Source organism: Camelus dromedarius, chromosome 8 (genome assembly GCF_036321535.1).
Source record: "Camelus dromedarius isolate mCamDro1 chromosome 8, mCamDro1.pat, whole genome shotgun sequence".
Taxonomy (NCBI): Eukaryota; Metazoa; Chordata; class Mammalia; order Artiodactyla; family Camelidae; genus Camelus; species Camelus dromedarius.
Window position 1 is genome coordinate 9,245,146 of NC_087443.1, and position 22,973 is coordinate 9,268,118.

The 22,973-nt window shown below is 40.8% G+C and overlaps 1 long non-coding RNA gene across 3 annotated transcripts in view; it reads right to left on the reverse strand.

The window, feature by feature from the left end:
- Nucleotides 1-10,014, reverse strand: part of LOC116156055 (uncharacterized) — a 114,808-nt gene extending 104,794 nt beyond the window's left edge. For all 3 annotated transcript variants that reach the window (XR_010381847.1, XR_010381848.1, XR_010381846.1), the window contains exon 1: nt 9,786-10,014. This is a non-coding gene — a long non-coding RNA (uncharacterized LOC116156055). The remainder of the gene's footprint in view (nt 1-9,785) is intronic.
- Between the last annotated feature and the right edge of the window lie 12,959 nt (nt 10,015-22,973).

Sequence of the window (22,973 nt, forward strand, 5' to 3'; positions counted from 1 at the left end):
CTCACAGAAAAAAATGTGACAATGAATGTATATATATGTTCATGTATAACTGAAAAACTGTTCTCTACACTGGAATTTGACACAACATTGTAAAATGATTATAAATCAATAAAAAAAAGTTAAAAAAAGAGAAATTGACCACTTAAACTAACCAATCACTAGTAATAAAATCAAATTAGCAATAAGAAAAACCTCCCTACAAATAAAGTCCAGACCTGATGGCTTCACTGGAGAATTCTACCAAACATACAAAGAAGAACTCCTATCAGTCCTTCTCAAACTCTTCCAGAAGACTGAAAAAGAGGGAGTACTCCCAAACTCATTCTATGAAGCCACCATCACCCTGATACCAAAACCAGGCAAAGAAACTATTAAAAAAGAAAATCACAGACCAGTATCAATGAACATAGATGCAAACATCCTCAACAAAATATTAGCGAACAGAATCCAACAGCCCATAAAAAAGATCATACACCATGAGCAAGTTGGACTCATCCCAGGGACTCAAGGATGGTTCAACAGAAGCAAATCCATCAATATAATACACCACATCAACAAGAGACAGGACAAAAACCACATGATCATCTCAATAGGTGCAGGAAAAGCATTTGATAAAATTCAACACCCATTTATGATAAAAACTCTTACCAAAGTGGGTGTAGAGGGAACAGATATGAATATAATAAAAACTATTTATGCCAACCCTACAGTCAGCTTAGTACTCAATGGTAAAAAACTAAAAACTTTCCCACTAAAATCCGGGGCCATCAAAGTTGTCCACTCTCACCACTCCTATTCAATATAGTCTTGGAAGTCCTAGCCACAGCAATCAAGCAAGAAAAAAGAAATAAAAGGGATCCAAATTGGAAAACGAGAGGTAAAAGTGTCACTATATGCCGATGACATGATACTATAGACAGAAAATCCTAAAAGATCCACACAAAACTACCAGAACTAATCAAAGAACTCAGCAAGGTAGCAGGATGCAAGATTAATGTACAAAAATCAGTTGCACTTATTTACACTAAAAATGAATCAACAGGAAAAGAAAGTAAAGAAACAGTCCCTTTCTAAACAGCACCCAAAGTAATAAAATACCTAGAAATAAATCTAACCAAGGAGGTGAGAGACTTATACATGGAGAACTAGAAAACATTGATTAAGGAAATTAAAGAATACTTTAAAAAATGGAAAGATATCCCATGCTCCTGGATTGGAAGAATCAATATTGTTAAAGTGGTCATACTGCCTGAGGTAACATACAGATTTAATGCAACCTCGATCAAATTACCCAGGGCATATTTTACAGAACTAGAACAAATCATAATAAAATTTATATGCAATCACAAAAGACCCAGAATTGCCATAGCAGTACTGAAGAAAAAGAATGAGGCTGGAGACTAACCCTCCCAGACTTCAGACAATACTACAGAGCTACAGTCATCAAAACAGCATGGCATTGGTACAAAAACAGACCTACTGACCAATGGAACAGAATGGAGAGCCCAGAAATGAACCCACAAACTTTTGGTCAATTAATCTTTGACAAAGGAGGCAAGAACATACAATGGAATAAAGACAGTCTCTTCAGCAAATGCTGTTGGGAAAACTGAACAGCAGCATGTAAATCAGTGAAGTGAGAATACTCCCTCACACCATATACAAAAGTAGACTCAAAATCGATTAAAGATTTAAACATAAGACAAGACACAATAAATCTCCTAGAAGAAAACAAGGCAAAACATTATCTCACATATATCTCGGCAATGTTCTCCTAGGGCAGTCTACTCAAGAAATAGAAATAAAAGCAAAAACAAACTAATGGGACCTAATTAAACTTACAAGCTTTTGCCCAGTAAAGGAAAATATAAGCAAAACCAAACAACAACCTATGGAATGGGCTCACTCTAAGCCAGGAATCCACCGTCCATGAGCTGCCTGGGGAATACGTGTTCTATTCACTGAAGTAGCTTAACAGTTAGTATGTGTCCTAGTGCATACCGACACCACTTGCTGAATTAATTAGGAACTGGAAAGCCCAGGTGGAGTTAGCAGCTCTGTCCAGAATTATCTCGTATCAGTGTTTCCACCAAGTGACACAGTAATTTATTTCCTTATCAGTCTGTCTCCTACACCACCTGCAGCATTCCTTAGGGTGGGTGGGAACATGGACCAGGGCCAGGCAGAGAAGATTCTCTAAGTGATAAATCCCACCAGGAAAGGATGTTGCCCTAGACCACACAACCGTGTGACCCAAGTCTAACAGTCTCACTTCTGCAGACTCTGCTTCACACTCCAGGATGATGTCCAAGAGACTGAGGGGAGGGAGGACACTGGTCTCACCAGGCCCGTTCACTTCCAGGGAGTAACAACTAGAGCACTAACCCGAGGCCAAGGGCTCAGCGCTCACCTATGTGTTTTATTCAATCCTCCCAACCCTGAGGTGGTTATCGCTACCCCCTCTCTACAGGAGAAAAAAACAAGCTCAGATCACATACAGGTGCCCAGAGCCCACACTCTTTCCCGCTCTACTGTACAGACTCCCAGCCAGAGATCAGGACATGGGCCTCTGACAATCTGGTGTGAAGTCAGTCAGTGGGTGGTGAGTTCTTGGGTGTTTACTGTTAGGCTGCATAACTTACATGATAGATATGTATCAAATATTAAATATGTTGTAAAGAACGCCACCCAGTTTTGCTGCCACCCCCATACTGCCAGAGACAGGAAAGCAGAAGCACCCGAAAAGCAGCCCAAAGCCGCTCTCCTGCCTAAATGACATTGCCCTCCCCTCTTCTCCTCCCCCCCAGCCCCCATCAGCAGGCCTCAGCGCAGCACAAGAAGAGCCAGGGAAGCAGCACCAAGAGCTACCCTGGTAAGTGTCAGAGGTCAGCGGGAGACACTAGAATACCATCCCCACGTCACTGTGCCACCTTAGAGAGGTACAGCCTTATCAGGTGACTCCACCTGGGCCTCACTGCCCAGACCAGTGCTGGACACTAGCCCAAGCTGGATCAGATTCTCTCCCCCAGGAGTCAGAGTGCTCTGAAGACACATAACTCTGGGAAGTGAGGGTCAGCTCTCTTCTGCCAAGTGCATGGGGATGTGGTAAAAGTGAAAAGAGAAGAAACAAAAAACCCAGCTGTGCAGAGATGCAGGGTGCAAGAAAATTCTGTAAATGTATAGAGGGTGGGGAATTGCTGCCTTGATCTAGTTTTTAGTTCCTACCTTCCTACCATCTTTTAGTTCCTACGATCTAGTTTTACATCCATACCTGAAGCTTTAACTGCTCCTTCTGTCTATGCAACACCAAGAGAAATATTCCTGGATCTTAATCACAAACTCCCCAATTTCTACAACCTATTTGCCACAAGTAGTGCCTGAAACACTTTAGCACCCTCCCCTATCTTTCACTCAGCTAGCTCTAAGTCATTCTCCAGGTCCCAGCTTAAACAACACTTCCTCCAGGAAGCCAGCCCAGACTAGCCCTCAAAGCTTTGCTCCACTTTTTATGGGTATAAAGGGTAGCACTCTGCACCTCATCATTCAATAAATGTGATTACTTTCCTGTTAGACTGTAAACACTAAAAAAGGAAAAACCACTTCAATCCTACTGCTTAGCACACAGGTCAGGTACACGCTCAGTAACATTACTAAATGAATGAAAATCAAGAAACTGGTGGAGGTACGTAGGAGGAGTGAGAAGGATCAACACTGATAAACACCCTTCTGATAAAAATGAAGCTGCTTTGACCCTACCTTCCTCACCCCTTCCAAGTTTCTGCTTCCTCCCTCTTCCAACCCCACAACAGGCCCAAGTTTGCCATGACAATCATCATGTTATACTTTGGTGCCAGTACATTCAGGAACCCAGGCTGGAAAAAGCATGTTTCCAGGTAACTTGTGACAAGAGAGGAAAGTCTACAGTACTTTAGGGAAAAAAAGAATAATGACAGGTTTTGAGGTCTAGACAAATCCTAGTTCTACTATGCAGTTACTGTCTATGAACCCTGGACAAGTTGCCTGAGGCCTGGTTTCCTCATCTGTACAGTGAAAAAAAAAAAAAAAAACCTCAAAGGTGAGGATGAAAATGATTCTGAAACCATAGCACTGAAGGCAAGCTTACAACTAATGTTAGTCAGCTTGTCATGGTGAAGTCCACACAGACCTCACCTCTACACCCCAGCCCCAGCTCCTACCAGCCATGGATGGGTTCAGAGCCCAGAGCCTGCCCTAAGACCGAGCATCTGAGAGACCCTGGAGACCATCTATCCTGTTGGCTTTCCAATGTATGGGAGCCTCAAGAAGTGAAAGAGAAAAGACAAGCAAAAAGGAAGAAACAGTATCTCAGGGTCAGGCAGGTGAGCAGGGAGAGCAGGATGGATGTGTGGTGGGGTAGCTTGAGATGTTTTTTGGGGAATCACGTGATTTTTACTTAACAGATACTTAACTGCGAGCAAGGTGAGGAATAAACTATACATAGTTCCTGGGAACCTCAACTAGGATGCTTTTCATTAAAGCATTTTTATTAATAATTGAGAATTGAAAACATACAAATTAAATTCATCAGAATGGCATATATATTATCGCTAACCACCAGGAGCACATTATTAGGGATGTTACTAATATGAAAATGAATTTTCTTTGCATTTTAATGCACTCAAAACTGTTCAGAAACTCTGGGTTTTCTGTTGCTCATGTAAGATGGTCTCCTCCCATCTTAGAGCTCCAAAAACCATACAAGAGACTTCTTTATTAAAAGTCAAATTAACAGCTAAACCAGCACAACTAGGAATCTGGTCTGGAGCCTCTGTGGATGACTTATATCATTCCTGGTCCTGCTTTTGAAACAGGTGGTACCAATACCCAGCAAAGTCCCAGGGAGGGATGGAAGGGAGGGCTAGAGCTGAAAGTAATAAGGACAAGTTGATGGAGGAGATGAATCTCAGAGGAAGGCAGGACCTGACTAGGGTCCAGCCCTTCTTGGGGATGGGCTGGAGGGAAACAGCACTGGCATCTAAACAGGATGCTCCTCTGGTGCAGGGACTGAATGTGCTGCACGCAAACTGCATGCAGGTCGTTTGGCACGTCCGCCTCTACCACATACACACCAGAGGCCAATAACACCTACAATCAATGCAACAACAAAAAGCGAAACATAGCCCACATACATTTCAATGCCCCTGGAGATTGGATAAGAATCACACACGCTGAGTAGTAGCCCTAAATAAGTAGAAAGAAGAGACAAGTACAGTGGGTAGAAAGTCAAAGAGAGACAAAGAGGGAAACACAAAATCTGATGAGGAACCAGCAGAAAAAGGGCATCCTTCAGGGACCTACCAAATCAAGTCCCAACTGCTTAGGAAACAAAGCCTCTCAGAACTCGGCCCCACCCATCCCAGCTGCCTCCACTCCAGCTTTCTCCCCAAGGCACCCACGCACAGCCTCACTTCTCAGACAACTCCTGGTTTTCCAGACCGGTTGTGCCATGTTCAGACTTCTGTGCCTCGGTGTGTGCACTCTCCTCTACCCAGAGTGCACGTCTCACGGCAAACTCCCAGTCAGACACCAACACCCAGCGCAAAGGTTTGTGAAGCCAGACATGGACAGCCGCATGCCACTCAGGCCTTTGTCACCTACAGCACTCTACAGGGGCTTCTGTGTTCCTGCCCAACTGTACCCCACTGTCTAGAACAAGAGCTACTGAAGGGCAGGTGCCACGTGAGTCCTTGCAGAGAACTGGTGCTGAATGAATTCTAAGTGAGCGACCTTGCATGAAAGGTTTTTAAAAGGCTAAAAAGCAAACCATGCAAAAAGCAGACAATATATATTTTCTGCTATTGAAAGCATGCATTTTCTCAACTCTAATCTTTGGCTGAGTATCACTTAGGAAGCAGACACAGATGCTCTACCACTTCCTAGTTGGGTATCTGTGGGCAAATTAAGTAACCTCGCTGTGTCTCAGACTCCCAATTACTGAAAGGAACCACTCCTGCAGTGTGGTTAAGAGGACTGATGAACATATACTTTAAAAAATACCAGAAAACATTGACTAAATGGTAGTTCTTACCAGCCTGCTGTGATCACAGAAACATTAACAGGACCAGATACTGCGCCATCAGGAATATGAGCAAGACAAAATTTTTGGTAAAACTATGTTTTTTTGAGGAGAGCTGAAAGTCAACAAATCCAACAGCTTGTCTTCCAGCTGCACCCTGCTCTCTACAGTCCTCAGGACCGATCCCTAGTGACCACTATGTCCCCAGCTCCTCCGACAATGCGGACTCCCAGGTCTCTGGTCTCCGACCACACCTCTTCCTCCTCTTCTGTAGCTTGCACACTAAGGACACCTAAAGTCAGGCATTCCTTCAGCTCAGCTCACACATTTTTTCTCATCTTATCCCCTCTCAAGCCTTCAATTATCATCTCTATGGAGATGACCCCAAGACCTCTCAGTCACATTCAGAAAATGTTTCAAGCTGAATTTATCCAACACAGATGGTTATCTTAATTAGATGATGAAACATACAGCTTCAACTTCTCTCTTTCATATCAATTTTTTCCTTTTCTCCGGAGTCTTATACATCTCACCAGTCCTAAGCTTCCTCTTCCTTTGCCCACCTCTTAAAACTACTTGCTTGCCAAGGCTTCTTTGGTTTTTCTGTTCTGTCTCACTGGTTCCTAACTTCTCTGGGATAATGAACCCTTTGAAAATATACTGAATGATATGGATTGTTTACTAAAAAGATAAACACAGAATGTATGTAAGCAATTTCACCTAACCAATGATCTCAAATAAGAATCTGTGTTGCTGTACACCAGACTGCCACTTACACAAATTTCCATCTCCAGATTCTACATCCCTCTTATTTTCAGGATGCCTTGCGGATACAACCTAAAGGACCTACTTGCATCATAAACTTAAGAAGTCCAAACCAGAACTCACTATTTCTCCTTAACAAACCTCCTCTGCCTACAGTATTCCTCCCCTAATAATGGCACCACCATGTCCCCAAGCTAGACGCCTTGCAATTAACAACCTTCCCCATACCACATCACCAGGCCCTATCTCAGAATCTCTCCCAAATCCAATACCCAACTCTTAAGCCTCTTACCCTGTAAGACCTCATCATCCTTTGCCTCCCATACCGGCCATGATGAAAAGTCCACCACTCCTCTGACAAGAGCCCATTATTGACTCTAACATCTCCATTTTCCACACTGTTACATCACTTCACCTTTAGAAGGTCACAAGCCAAGCTGATTCCCTGCCTCAGTTTTCTCCTGTCATTTCCACTAGTGTTGATCTACAGTCTCCCAAAATTACAAAACTGATCATGTGCCTGCCTCTTTTCAAAAACTCTGATGCTTCTCCATTACACAAATATAAAATCAAACTCCATTCTGTCTACAGAGTCCTCCACAATTTGCCACCTAAGTTCTTTTCCAGGATTGGATTCTGTAGCTTAGATTGTCACTCACACCTATTATCTTTCTATCAAAATCACACCACTAAGAAAGGCTCAATTCAAACTCCACTCTTCATATCCCCTACTTAATGTTTAGGAAAGGACTTTGCATGGAAAAGGCAAAATTCCTAATGAACAGATTCAGAAAATTAAACAAAATTGTTTTCTTCCTTAAAATTAAAGTCCTTCTGGAAACATTAAGCTTTTTAAAATATCAGTTCTTCAAATATTATTAATATTTCAATCAAGAAATCCTTCAAAAACCCAGCATTGATAACCAACATTTACTAAATACTAATAATGCACAATGTAGATTAAACTCTCATATGAAGTATCATCAACCTGAAGAAAAAAAGCTATAATCTAGATGCAGGATTCTAATTCCAATAATATTTGTACTTGGATTTTACTTAAGAAAGGAAAACAAAATACAGTAAGTGGACTTGACATTTGAGACTTAAGTCACGTAAGTCCACAGCTGAGATTGAAAGTTACCAGATCTAAATCATCTTCAGGCTAGGAAAAATTCTCATCACTTAAAAAAAACAAAAACAAAAACACTAACTTTTGACTGAGATGTCATAAAATTAGACTTTCTCAGTACACATTAAAGCATTAATTTTTTCTAAGGGCCCAAGGATGTGACGGGCAATTCCAAGCCCCTCACAATGAGACCTGGTGACTAGCACACATACCAGCAGGTGCACAGCAATCAGACCTACACCAGGTAAGTGATGTTGTGGGCAGTACTGTCTTTCTGTTACCTTCTAGGACCTTGTTTCTTTTAGGCCTGACCTAATTTAATTCCTTATAGCTCCTAACCTACTGAGTTCACGAGAATCTTCACAACTGTGTACTGTGAAGCACTCTGCTCCTGAAGAGAATGCAAATATTCAAGTATTTTTTTAAAGAATATTAACTAGTGTTTTTACCTAGCTAGCATATGTGGTAAAATATTCCCTCTATGTATTTCTAAAATTATGACCATTCAAATTTGAATACGTTTCTGAAATAAATTTGCTTGTAAGGGTAAAATATGCTAAAATTTCAAAATTATTAATAATACTAATTAAGGAAAATAGGGAGTAATGAAAAGAGCTCTGGCAACTGAAACAGGATCTCAGGCTACAATCTCAAGTCTGACTGTTTAGTTGTGCGACCTTAGGAACTGGCTTCACCTTAAAACACTTTGTTATCTGAAATAGAGCTAGCACTGCCCTTCCCTCTCTGCAGGTGGCTGTTCAGGTAACATGAGATAAGGTACACAGCACAGTACCTGACACGAAGTGTTCACAGTCTGCTTCCTTCATTCAACAAAAAAGACACACTCACATGAAGGTTTATGTGTAAGGAAGCCTACAACTCCACAAGACTCCATCAGCACAAAATACCACAGGTAGTTGGTTCTAATAAAAGTAAGAAAAAAAAAAAAAACCCACCATCACCTCCATCTCACGAACAATTCTGAGGGATCTGGAGCCAGACGAGGGAGCCTGCATGTGGTTCTGCAAGAACTCCATCAGGGCGACATACACACTGGCCACTAAAGCTTTAACAGGAAAAGTCCACAGTCATTGTGCTAAAACCTCTGGATGTCTTTATGCTAGTACGAGAGCTGAAACGGGGTATAAAGGGGGAAAAGTCAAATTGGGCCAACTCCAAAAGACTCCTTAAATAAATCACAACAGCGATGCTGACTTATCCTTCCAGAAACGCGAACAGTACCATGCCCAAACCCATTTAAACACTTCAAGATGGAGACATTCCAAACCCACAATGGTGCCACTTCATGCCTTTTAGAAAGCCTGCGCAGGACAGCACCCCGGCACCACGGAAGGTGCTGAACCAAAGCCGACCGCGGAAAAGGCAGGGGAGGGGGGAAAACAAGACGATGACTTCGAGGTTGTGCACACCCGCCGCTGAGAACCGCTTTCCAGACCACAGCCGCCTCCTCAAGCATCTGAAGTAATTCACGGCTTCACTATGGGGACGTCAAAGGAAGGCCGCTAGGCGAGCACCCTGGGGTGGGGGTCCGTTCCCGTCCTGAGGTCCCGGGGTCCCTGGGTCCCGGCCTCCGACCCCCGCGCCCCTCCCCCACTGCGTGCGCCATCGAGGGCCGCCCCGGAAGCGCTGCGAGTAACGCCCCCGGCCGAGCGGCCCAACCCCGCCCGAGACCCCCGGCGCCCGGACGACGGGGCAGCCCGGCTGCGGTCCGGCCAGGGTCGGTGTCGCTGGTCGGGGCCGGCGCAACGGCCGCATTAGGCGAGGTCAAGCGGGAAGCCGGCGGTCGCGGCCGGCACGCGGGACACGGACACTCACCACACCACGCAGTAGGAGCCCTCGCGGATGAGGCTGCTGGAGCGCGGCCCCACGTCGAACACCTGCCCGCGGACCAGCTTGGGGCCCGCGCCTGCCGCCGTCTCCACTGCTGCCGCCGTGCTGGGCTCAACACTCCGCGGCCGCCGCCCGGCCCACGCCGCTCCTCCCGGAGGGACCGCGCCGCCGCCGCCACCACAGCAGCAGCCTCAGGGGAGCTGCGGGGCGTCGGAACGGCCAGACGCTCGGACCAACTGCCAGCTGCCGCTTCCCTGCCTGACCAACGGGCGGGCCGGTAGGCGGAGGGAGGGGCGCAGCTCAGGAGGGCTCTGGGGCGGGGCCGGGAAGCGCGCGCGCGGATTGGCTCCTGTGGTCTGGGGGCGGGGCTGCGCCTCAGAATGGAGACAGGTTATGTGAACTGCTGTCCACGTTATTTGTTTTCAATTTTTTTTTCTATGAGGAATTATTTTGCTGTGAACATTTGTAAGCCAGTTTTTTTGGGATCTAGGTTTTATTTCTCACAGCTGCATACCTGAGATTGTCATGGCTGGGTTATAAGGAAACTCTGTGGGTGGCCTTTTTAGAAACTCCAGGCTGTTTCCAAAGTGGCTGCACCGTTTTACATATTTCCACTAGTAGATTATGAGAGTTCCAATTTATCTCTACATTATAGCCAACACCTGTTATCGTCTATCTTTTTGATGATAGTCATCCTCGTGGTTCTGAAGTGGCATCTCCTTGTGGTTTTGGATTGCGCTTCCCTGATATTGAGCTTCTTTCGTATGATTGTTGGCCATTTGTATATCTTCTTTGGAGCAGTATGTATTAGCAATTATGTATTCTAGATAAAAGGCTCTTTTCAGAAATATGATTTGGAAAAAAAAATTCTCTCATTCTGTGGGTTGTCCATTACTTTCTTGAGAATGTCCTGCCCCAGGGCCTGGCATTAGCTCTTCCCTCTGCGTTGAATCCTCCCTGGACACATACGTGGTGGTCTCCCTCCTTCCTTCAGGTCTCAGCTCAAATGCCTGCTTGTCAGTAAGATCTCCTAGGATCCCTTGTAGTGATCACCCAGTAAGAACAATGATGACAGTCCCATGCATCACCATCCTTTCCACCTCCCTGCCTCATTTCCCTTCAAGCTTTTATTACCATTTCCATGTAAAGTACAGTCTTTTGTGAATTGTCTAATTCTTAACTGAATTGGAATTTCAGAAAGGATTTTTTTAACCAGTTTGTTACTGCTTTATCCCAAATGTAATTCACTTTACATAATGCAGTATGAATGCAAATGAAAGAATGAATTGCATGAGAATCAATAATATATTTCACTTTATTTTAATAAACCTATAACTTTTTCCAAATCTGCATGTGAATGTATATGCCAGCATAGTTCAGTCATTCTTTAGTTGGCTGATATAAAACTAATTTCTTCATTTTTCATGGGAAGTAACCTTTGGCTTTGGAAGATTTAATAGAAAATAATGGAGGAAAAGCTAAAATAAATAAGTAACTACTTAATAAAGACTTAAATGTGGCTACCAGTGGTGCAACTTGAACTGATTGAAGCTTGAGGATGGGTAGTTACTGGGAAGCATCATATTCTGCCACTGTGTCTCCCCTCTGAGTGTGAGGGAGTTTGCATGTCCATGGATGCATGTGTGACCAGTCTGGGAGGTCACAGTTCTGGAAGGCTTGTCAGTATCAGCTTCTGCTCTTTCCTGGCCTGGCCTTGTGTAGATTGACAATCAGGTTCAGTCCTTGGGAGTTTACTGGGAGTGTCTGTCTTTCCCTGGGACACAACTGGGAGAAAGCCACTGGCTCTCCCGTGGACGACAGAACTGGGATGTGGGGGTCACCAAAGGACATTTCCTGCATACTCAAAATTCAGATTATGAAGGAAGAATCATATAAGAATCTGCTCCAGTTATTCATTATACATTGTGCCACAGATCATATTTCTGGTATTTGCGGGCAGGATCCAAGTCTAGCTTGGGTCTCAAATGCCTGTACTTCTTCCCAGGATTTGGCTCTTCCCCCTCAGCTGTACATTTGGCTCTTCCTGGCTGTGTCCTGGTGAGGGTCCTCAGTGAGGACCTTTTCTTATTTTGTATCCTGAAGCAAGAGCCAAGACATTGCAAATTATGGACTGTGTTAATATTTTCTCCAACACCTCCATAGTGTAATGGAAATAAAAGCAAAAATAAGCAAGTGGGACCTAATTAAACTTAAAAGATTATGTACAGCAAATGAATCCAAAAACAAAATGAAAAGACAATGTACAGAATGGGAGAACACATTTGCAAATGATGAGACTGACAAGGGATTAAATTTCAAAATATACAAACAGCACATATAACATGATTTAAAAGAAAACAACCAACCCAATAAAAAATGGGCAGAAAATCTAAATAGACATTTCTCTAGGAAGACAGACAGCTGGCCAACAGGTACATAAAAAGATGCTCAATATCACTGATTATCAGAAATTCAAATCAAAACTACAATGAGATACCACTTCACATCAGTCAGAATGGCCATCCTTAAAAAGTCTACAAAGAATAAATGCTGGGGAGAGTATGGAGAAAAAGGGGACCCTCCTACACTGTTGTGGGTAATGTAAACTGGTGCAGCCAATATGTAGAATAATATGGAAGTTCCCCCAAAAAACTAAAAAGAGAGTTACTGTATGATTGAGCAATTCCACTCCTGGACATATATTTGAGTAAAACCATAACATGAAAAGATGTATGCACCCCAGTGATCCTAGCCGCACTATTTACAATAACCAAGATATGGAAGCAGGATAAATGTCCATGAACAGATGACTAGATAAAGAAGATGTGGTATATAAATACACAATGGAATATGACTCAGCCATTAAAAAATGAGATTACACCTTTTGCAGCAACATGAATAGACCTAGAGATTATTATGTTAAGTGAATTACATCTGACAGAGACAGACAAATGCCATATATCATATATATGTGATATCAAAAAATAATGACAAAAATGAAATTTTTTACAAACTAGAGTTGAACTCACAGACATAGCAAATAAACTATGGTTACCAAATGGGAAAGTGTTGAGGGGAGGGATAAACTGGGAGTTTTCAAAGTTTCAACATTATTAAGACTTAATTCTTGATGGACCTTGCTGTCTTCTATATAAATTTAAAATAAGTGGTTAAGTTTATTAAAAAATCCTGATGCTGTTCAATTTATTAAATTTGTAAATGATATTGAGGACTATAAGTATTATAATAATATTATCCAAGATCTCCGTTATGAAATATCTCCGTTTGCTCAGATCATCTTTTATGTGTTTTTAATAGAGTTTTAGAGTTTCAGACTTCTTTAAAGAAGGTTTGTGTTTTCTTTGCTGAGCTAGTTTCTAGGTACTTCATATGCTTCATTGCTAATGGGAATGGTATTTTATTTTTGTATTATTTCTAGTTATTTTGAGAGTAAAGAAATGTTTTCAGTGTCTTTCAGTTGTAAGAATTATATGATCTCCCTTATAAATATTTTTAAACCTAAAGTTTAGTTAATAATACCTATACTTCATAGTTAAAAGAGTCTAACACTAACTGAGATGTTAGGGATTTCTCCCCACACCAGTGAGCAATTCTCTGTGACACCAGCTGGGTGTTTACAATTCAACTCAATTCAGACAGTGTTTACCTGGAGATCGTGTTGGATCCCGCAGATGAAGGGCTCAGTCCTGCAAGACTGCCCGCTCTCATATACCAATCAAAAGTTGTGACTGAGCAGCTTATAGGTTCCAACAGTCCCCTCCATGGGTTTCATTAATTCTCTAGAGAAGCTCATAGGACTCAGAGAAACATTTTAATCACCAGATTACCATTTTATTATACAATGATATAACTCAGGAATAGTTAAATGGAAGAAATGCACAGGGCAAGGTATGGGGAATGGGTGTGGAGCTCCTGTGTGCCACTCTCCCTGAATCTCCGCATGTTCACTGACCCAGAAGCTCTCTGAAACTCAACCTTCTGGGTTTTTATGGAGGCTTCATTACACAGTCTTGACTGATGAAATCATTGCCATTGATGATTGAACTCAGTCACCAGCTCTTCTCTCCTCTCCCTGGAGGTCGGGGGTGGGACTGAAATTTCCAACTCTCTAATGACTCGGTTGGTTCTCCTGACCACCAACCCCATCCTTAGATGCTATCTGCAAGTCACCTCATTAACATAAACTCAGGTATAGCTTGTTATGAATATCAAGACACCTTTTTTACTTCAATCACTTATGAAATTCCAAAGGTTTAGGAGATCTGTTCCAGAAATTGGTCAAAGACCAAAGACATATTTCTTATTATAAATCACAATATCACAATAGTCATATAGGATTTTAAAAGCAAAATTTTTATTTGTTTACAGCAAAATAATTAAAACAATCAGAGGAGAAGTTAGTATACACTTTGTAGAATCTTTTGAAATTACTGTGGCTTTCTTTTTGACCTTATGTAGGATCAGTTTTTGTGAATCTGTGCCCTTTTGGGGGAGCTATAATCCTAAAATCCAGAAACATTATTAATATTTTAATTTAGTAGGTTGTGTTTTACACTCAATATTAATAAAAATCTCTAATTATTTAAAATTCTTCAAAAGCGTCATTTAAACAAATGTATATTTAATCCAAATAGAGAAACACTAATTTCTTGGTTTCTGTTACTTACTTCTCTCTGGCTTACCTTCTATATTTTGGGCTGGCTTCTATGTATCTTCTTTTCATCCTTTTCTTCCACCTGACCCTTGTTAACTAAATGCCACTTCCCCTAAGCGTCATGCTTAGTCTATCTTAACATCTATCCTCAGGAACCCTTTCCTTGTGTTTTTATGACTCCAGATTCAAATTTCTGGCTCAGATCTCTCTGTGAATTCCAGATTCAAATTTCCTGTTGCTTTTTAAAATTCTTTGTATGGATATGGGAGGTGATCCAAACTGAACTTCCCTTTTCTCCAAACCCACTGTGCTCCCCTGTTCATTGCCTGCCCTGGTGGGTGGTAATAGCGTCTGCACAATCCTTTACCCAGTCTCTTCTGCCAAAAATCTGGGATGTGTACAACTTAGTAAGTTCCTCACATTTCCTTCTTGTATCCAGCTAGCCAATTTCACTAATTTCCTGTTAAAATTTACCTCCAAAATTAAAACAAAAACAAAAACCTCATCTCCTCCTTTCCAGGTAGATTTTTAACATTCTTCTCAGAATTATTCTATGGCTCTCCATTAACTACCAGGACAAATTTTAAACCTGAGATTTATGTTCAAGCAGAAGATTGAATGTGTTCAGGATGGAGGTGATGGATTTGCTAACAGTTTGTGATTCGATACAGCGTAAGGGAGGCATCCATCCTAGGGTGTCCAGCCTTGGAATGGCTGGTCCCGGGAGGAGTGATTACACTGTTCACTGGAGATGTTCAGAGACTGACTGGAGATGTTCAGAGACTGGCTGGAGATCTACTGAGATGACCACAACCCTGGAGAGGCTGAACTTGACCACTGACTTTCCTTCCAACTGCAAGAGTCGATCTGATGTTTGAGTTCAAATGTTGAGTGGCAACTATGGTCAGTGTGTCTCATTCCTTTTACGAGACTGCTTTAAATGTGTGAAAAACCCTTCACTCAGAGTTATTTTAAAGCTGACATTTATTAGACTTGCTTTTACGGATTTACTTAATAGATTGACATGAAGTTTTTAAAGGCATTTTCCTTTTGACATTTTTATATTGTTTTCTTTGAACTTTGATTTGTTTCATGATCTTAGAAGAAATTACTGGAGAAATCCATAATCTAACATAGGTCCTGAGAGGGGTTGTTGGCCATTGTCACACATGTTCTAGGATATTCCTTGGGCAATTTTATTAGATTCATTAGAGTAAATTTCTCAGCTTGTTCTTGTCATGTTTTATTCCTTGATCAATTGAAGTTTCATAGATTCTTCTTTCTTTTTTATTGTGTTATAGTCAGTTTACAATGTTGTGTCGATTTCTGGTGTACAGCATAATGCTTCAGTCATACATATATATACATATATTTGTTTTCATATTCTTTTTCATTATACATTATTACAAGATATTGAGTATAGTTCCCTGTGATGTACAGAAGAAACTTGTTGTTTATCTATTTTATATACAGTTGAAGTTTCACGGTTTCTTTTCTTTCTCCCCCCAAAAAAGCCTTCATGGATGCCAAAATTGAACTTTAAATTTTTACAAATTTTAGTAGTGACTGTAGTCAGAGCTCCCTCTATCAGGTCACTTTTTGAATGCTCTGTCTCTGTGTGATGTTTTATTGTAATTGATTTTGAACACTTTTTTTGCTACTTTTTCTCCATATTCTTAGTTCAGGTAAAAGAAAAAATGCAACACATGTGAGTCCTGGTTCTTTAGACAGAGCAGTCACCTTCTTCAAAACTATTATGAAGATACATTATGGGCACTTACTATTAAGGACTAAGAAAACCAGCACATCTGTACCCCATCTGCATTTTATAAGTTTAAAATATCTAAGTCTTCCTTCTTTCTCTGGAGTTTTGAGCCCGAGTGTGGGAGTGTTGCTGTAAGAGTGTCTGGATCAGCACCAGCCATGGGCCCAGTGGGTTCTGAGCCCTGGGAAGCAGGGAGCTTGGCCCCTTGTGCTGAGTCCCTTCCTGAGCTGTGGGTGTCATCTCTGCAGGTGGGGCCCATTTGGGTCCTTGCTCCTCCCATGACCCATCCAGCCATTTGACCACTCACTCGCCTTCTTTTCTTGAGAAATTGCCAGATGTTTATTCTCATAAGAGCCACTCTTCCACTGTAAAACTTGCAGCGCTTTGGATCTGACATTAGACATGTTAATTTCCATGTGATTGTAATTGGCCTTGTCTGTTTATATTATTTATCCAGCATAGGCCATCAGTATATGATGATACATAATATGTGATCTCTCTCTATTCTCTACATCATGAACTTAAGGAATCATCATTAATGTCTAACTCTGGATTTGCTGGTCAACTGCATTTCCTCTTATGATTTAAATTGGTAGATAATATAGGATTTCAAGAGAAATTTATTAAATAGATATGTCTGAGCTATGATATCAGAAAAGATTAACGTCATGAGACTTATTTAATTCATTTTGCATAAGAGATGTGACCTGTAGAAATAAAAACTTATATTGATACCTTTCAAAATATAGCAATTATATTCATCCTTCAACCATTAAAAAATATCCAAAAGGAAAAAATATCCATTATATGTTTCTAGGCTGTTAAAGTATAAATTGAAAACAGACTATTAAAAATTAATGATATTATGGTGCATAAAATAACCCAAAACTCACACCTAACCTTCCTCTGTGTATGAGCTGGGACATGTTACCCAAATATTTGGATCTTGATTTCTTTGCAGGAAAAATTAGAGTATTAAGCCAAATAATCTCTCAGGTTTCTGGCTCTAAAATACTGAAAATTAAGTGGTTGATTATCACTGAGTCATTAATCCTAGTAACAACAAAAAATTGTTAGTATTTGGGTCCAATAAAAACAGAAAAGTTGCATGTATCATCAAGGCTAGTGGGAAAAGAAGTCTCCTGTTGTCTCCAAGAGCAAGTATCAGTATGGAAAGTTTCTCTTCCTGTTTGTTCACTTTATAGTCTCCAGTAGACAGAGAAGGAGCCAGGGACTCTCCCTGCTCTGTGTTACCACTGGTCAGGAGCCCATACTCTGTCTACATCTCTTCTACAAGAGTGTCCTGCCTACGTTGTCCTATTATATTGTCATTAGTTAAGGACAGGGAGCATGTTTTCCTCACGATGATATCCTTTGGTGAACCCAGGAGATTATTCGGCACATGATGACCCCTAAGAACTTGGTTATATCTTGTCTTTGCTATGTCCTGCCCCCCAGTTCCACTAGAGATGTTTAAAATTAAGATAGTATGTTCTGAATAGAATGCACTTAAAGTATTCCTTATTAAGCTTTGGTCATTGTGACTAGTTGTTAGCCCCTGCAGGGCACAGACCTCATGGTCTCTTTTATATCTTAGTACAGAATGTTGGTCAGAAGTTTTCCCAGAGTTGCCGGCCCACACAGAAGTGGAAGATGCTTAGAATAAAAATTAGGAGAGCAGAGTACGTGCCCAGTTTTGGTGCTGCCAAGTCTATGACATCAGGCAGATTCTAGAATCTTTTCATTCCTCATTTGGTTTCTTTGAAATCATGATGATAAGTTCTTTTTTTTTTTTTTTTTTTGGTTTGGTTTTTGGGAATTTAGAAATACTCATCTTTTTTATTTAAGTATAGTCAGTTTACAATGTTTATCAATTTCTGGTGTACAGTGTAATGCTTCACTCATATATATACATACATATATTCATTTTCATGTTCTTTTTCACTGTAGGTTACCTTAAGATATTGAATACAGTTCCCTGTGCTATCCAGAAGAAGCTTGTTGTTTATCTATTTTACATGTAGTAGTTAGTATATGCAAATCTCCAACTCCGAATTTATCCCTTCCCACCCCCTTTCCCCTCTGGTAACCATAGGTTTGTTTTCTATGTCTATGAGTCTGTTTCTATTTTATAAATAAGTTAATTTGTGTCTTCTTTTTAAGATTCCACGTATGAGTGATACCATATGGTATTTTTCTTTCTCTTTCTGGCTTACTTCACTTAGAATGACGATCTCCAGGTCCATCCATGCTGCTGCAAATGGTATTATTTTATTATTTTTTTATGACAGAGTAGTATTCTATTGTGTAAATATACTACAACTTCTTTATCCTGTCATCTGTTGATGAACATTTGGATTGTTTCCATGTCTTGGTTATTGTAAATAGTGCTGCTGTGAACATTGGAGTCCATGTGAAATCATGATGATAAACTCTTGCTCTGCTTTACAAAGCTGACAATAGTTGTGGATATGCCTTTTACATTGTATAGTTCTATTCATATAGAAGGCTTCTTGCTTTATATAATGTCACTGCTTCTTTACCCAACAGCACTCCAGTGTAGGGACTGATGATTTTACTTCATTGTGCAAGATCACTGCGTGTGTTGTGATGGTAAATAGTCCTTTCAGATTGTCCCCTGGCTGTTGTTTCTATGTTTATCTAGCCCTGTGATGTTTGCTTACCAGTGCTAGAGGAGTATTTATAGATATAGTCGGCCCTTTGTATCTACAGGGTCTCTGTATCCACCAGTTCAACCAACGGCAGGTCAAAAATTTAAAAAAAAAATCCAGAAAGTTCCAAAAAGCAAAACTTAAATTTGCTGGGTCCAGCAACTATTTACAGAGCATTTGCATTGTATTGGGTATTATAAGTAATCCAGAGATGATTTAAAGTTTAAGGCAGGATGTGTATAGGTAATATGAAAATACTAAGCCATTTGATATAAGGGACTTAGCATCTGCAGATTTTGATATCTGAGGGGGTCCTGGAACAAATCTGCCACAGATGCTGTGGGACAACTGTAGCTTAAGCCTGCAAAGCGATTCCAAGTGCTAAAGCTAATAGTGTGTAAGTGTATGTGGGAGGAGGGAGAGGGAATTAGTGCAGAAATAATTGGAGAGCATTAATGATTAGTAAGTTCCCTGTCATTGGGTGAATATGATTTTATCATTAATTTAATAAAATAGTAAAACAGACAATGAAAGCATCTTTTTTTAAACAGAAGTTAAGAATTCTAGCTAGGAAAGTCATAAGTATTTACCTTGTTGATATAATTAACATACACTGAATGTAAAAAAAAAAACACTTAATGGTTGAAGATATTTTAATCTGTGATAACCTTGCTTACATTTTTTCTCTTAGATTGTGGGTACATTCTTATGATTCCATTATTTACTTATGACTTCCATTAAGTTGAGACAAATTTTTATTTATCCAAGTACAGAGCCTTTGAGGAAAAAAAAAAGTAATAGATAACATTTACTGGGCACTATGTTAAGCCCATTACAAAAATTATTTAATTTAATTTTAAAAACTGTCATAGGAGGCAGTGAGGATAATTATTCCAGGTATAGGCGAGGAAACTGAGGCTTAAGAGGGGTCGAGTCAGTTGTCTGAGGCCACAGCTGGGGCGGTGGCAGCATCAGGAGGCCCCAAGCAGAGGCTCCACAGCCTAAGCCCCTGGTTGCCTAGGCTGCGCTGCTTTGTCTGGATGGCCTCAAGGAATCTAGTGACAGATGTTTACAGTGGAAAGGGATGGGCAGAAAGGACACCATTCTATAAAAGAAGAGAAAGAACTCCCCTAGAATTCTTCAGCCATCCATTAGGTATGTGATGTATGTGATTAGTAAGACGAGCTTTCCTAGGTAAAGACAGTGTGACCTAGCATTCCTGGGCCTGCATTTCCTAATTTATAAAGTGACAGTTGGAGGCTGGGTTTGAAGAATAGAAAGACTGTCCCTCCCACTGGGTCTTCTGTTATTCGGAGGAAGGGAGGGAGGGGCAGGGAAGGGAGAGCCTGAGAAGCTGCACCCCTCTCCTGCCCACGTACTTGGAGTCGTAGATTCACCAAAAGGTGCTTCCTGGGTGCCTATGGAGTTTATACCAACCTGTTAATGCTGATTTGTATATAGTAAGAGCTCTGTAAGTGTTGATTACATAATGAATGAAAATATGAAGTAAAATGGTTTAAATAGCAGAGCACTTAGAAAAGTTATGCTTATGCATATTCTAGGGCCAATTATTTTCATTTGTTAGTGTGATTGACACATCCAGTCTAGAAACAGGTGCTCTGACCAAGGAGCAGAGTAGAAGGCCCAGGAGTTGGGGGGCCCCCTGAACTGCTTGTCAGTGTGGGGTGGGTGGTGGGGTAGGGAAGGGGGTGCCAGAGGGAACCTGGGGGCCTCTGTTTCCTTGTCACAGCCAGCTAGTTTGTTCAGTTAAGAAGTAAGCTTTGGTTCAGAAGCCTTAGGTCAGCCCATTCTCCCCAGTTGAGATGCAGGACATCTGATGTCTGATAGGGCCAGTGTGTCCCAGTTAAATCCCTGGTCATCAAGTGTCGGAAGCAGAACAGAAGGTCATGTCTCTGTCCACTCTCCCTGCTCTGGTCAAACTACCTTCAGTGGTCAGAATGGGAGATCAGTACAGTCCAGCTAGTGTTCAGGTCCTAGAAACAATGAAAACTTTCCATGTTCTCACCACAGTGGTTTGACTCTTTAATAAGCGAAGTCACGTCTGCTGTTTTTGCAGAATCAGGACCGTGCCTTGCTGAGCTTTGTAATCTTGATTATTTCACATAATATTTGTGACACATTTTCCATGTCCTTAAATCTTTTTAGTAGCATGATTTAAGATATTTATTGTGAAATTTGATCATACATAAAAGTAGAGCTATGATGACGTCCCATGTACCCAGCTTCAGTAATTATCAGCATTATCGATGCCACAATAGCTTCATCTCCCTCTGTCCCCCAACCCCCCACCCTTCTTTTATGAACTAATTTGAGTTATTAATCTCAAATGCTTAAGAATGCATCTCAAAAATGTACTTTGAATATGCCATAACTTCATTATTATATTGAATGCGTATAGAATTCGTTTAGTGTTACCTGTTAATCAGCACATTCACACAACTCTCTGATACCCGAGATAAGAGGTTAGGTCCAATCTGACATGGTTTGACCTGTGCTTTTTCCAGAGGGACAGCACGTGTGCTTGATGGGCAGCCCTGTGGACTTTATAACCCCCCCATCAAGAGGGTCACCATGTTTGCCTGTGTCAATTGTGTTGACTCTGTGAAGGACTTGTGGGTTTGGAGATGACACTTTGATCTCTTCTTTGCAAACTTTTCAATTGTTCTTTTTTCTAATGGGTTTCCCATCTATTCATTAGGTGAATCATTACAGATTGCAATTTTCTAATATCGTCGTTTCTTTGCATTTTTTGGCGGGAATTTTTCTGTACTGCGAACTTCTTTAATCACTAGGTATGTTTTATTACCCTAAAATACAGTTCATACCAGGAAAGGCAGGTTAAATGCTTTATTTATTTCCCATTAATTCTGTTATCAGTGATGACTGGTGCACTGGTGTTCTCCAGTGATACCTGTTGAGTGTTACTTTTCTTATTCCTTTCCATATATTCAATGTGTTTACATTAATTAAGTTGTTGTTCCTTTTATAACAACATGACTTGATGGCTGTATAGTAGGCCATCATTTATATATGTTCTTTTTTTTTTTTAAATTGAACTATAGTCAGTTACAATGTCTCAATTTCTGGTGTACAGCCTAATGTCCCAGTCATACACATACATACATATATTCATTTTCATTTAAGGTATTATAAAATACTGAATTGTGCTATACAGAACAAAATTGTTTTTTTATTGATTTTTATATATAGTAGTTAATATTTGTAAATTTCAAACTCCTAAATTTATCCTTCCATCATATATATACAGCTATCTTTAAAAAAATCTATGTCATTATTGTTGGACATTTCAGTTTCTTTCATTTTTTTCCCTAGTAACTGTCCATTTATTACAGTACCAGGAACTGTGCTAAGCACTTTACATGCATTATCTCATTTAATCTTCACAATAATCCTGTGATGCATCACTTTTTGAACATACCTCTGAATATTTACCTAGGATAGATTTTCCAAAGTTGAATTTTTGGGTCAAGGGGTGAAATTTTTAAGATTATTGACACACACTGCCAGATTGCCCCCTAAAGCTTTCTTTCCCAGTCAGTGCTGATACCCACTTCTGGGTTTTGGGTCCTTGAGTCCAGGTTGAGGGATACTGGGGGAAGAAATCTCACGCTGGTTTGGTGGGTTTTTGAACTCTCATCTTCTTCCCCAGGCCTCCTGCCACTATGCTACAGCCTTGAGGATCTTCATAGAGCTGCCGCATGCCTTCTAAGCACCATGTTGCTTCTGCTGCATGTAGTTGATGCTGTCACAAAAGCTTGCCCAGTTTTAGGGAGAGGAGTATAGACTGAGAGAGACCACAGGAGAGGATATGGGGAGAGTGGGGAGAATGCCATAGGATGAGCCCAGATGCACTCAAATGTTAACATTTAACAGAGAAGCCAGTATATAGGCCTTGAGAGATAGTGGCCAGGGAGGTAGAGAAAACAGAGGGCAGCATCAGGAAGATGCCTGGAAAGTGTTCTTGGAGAGATTAAGAAATTGAGTAAGATAAAGGCGTAAGTGTTTTTGGTACCATGCTG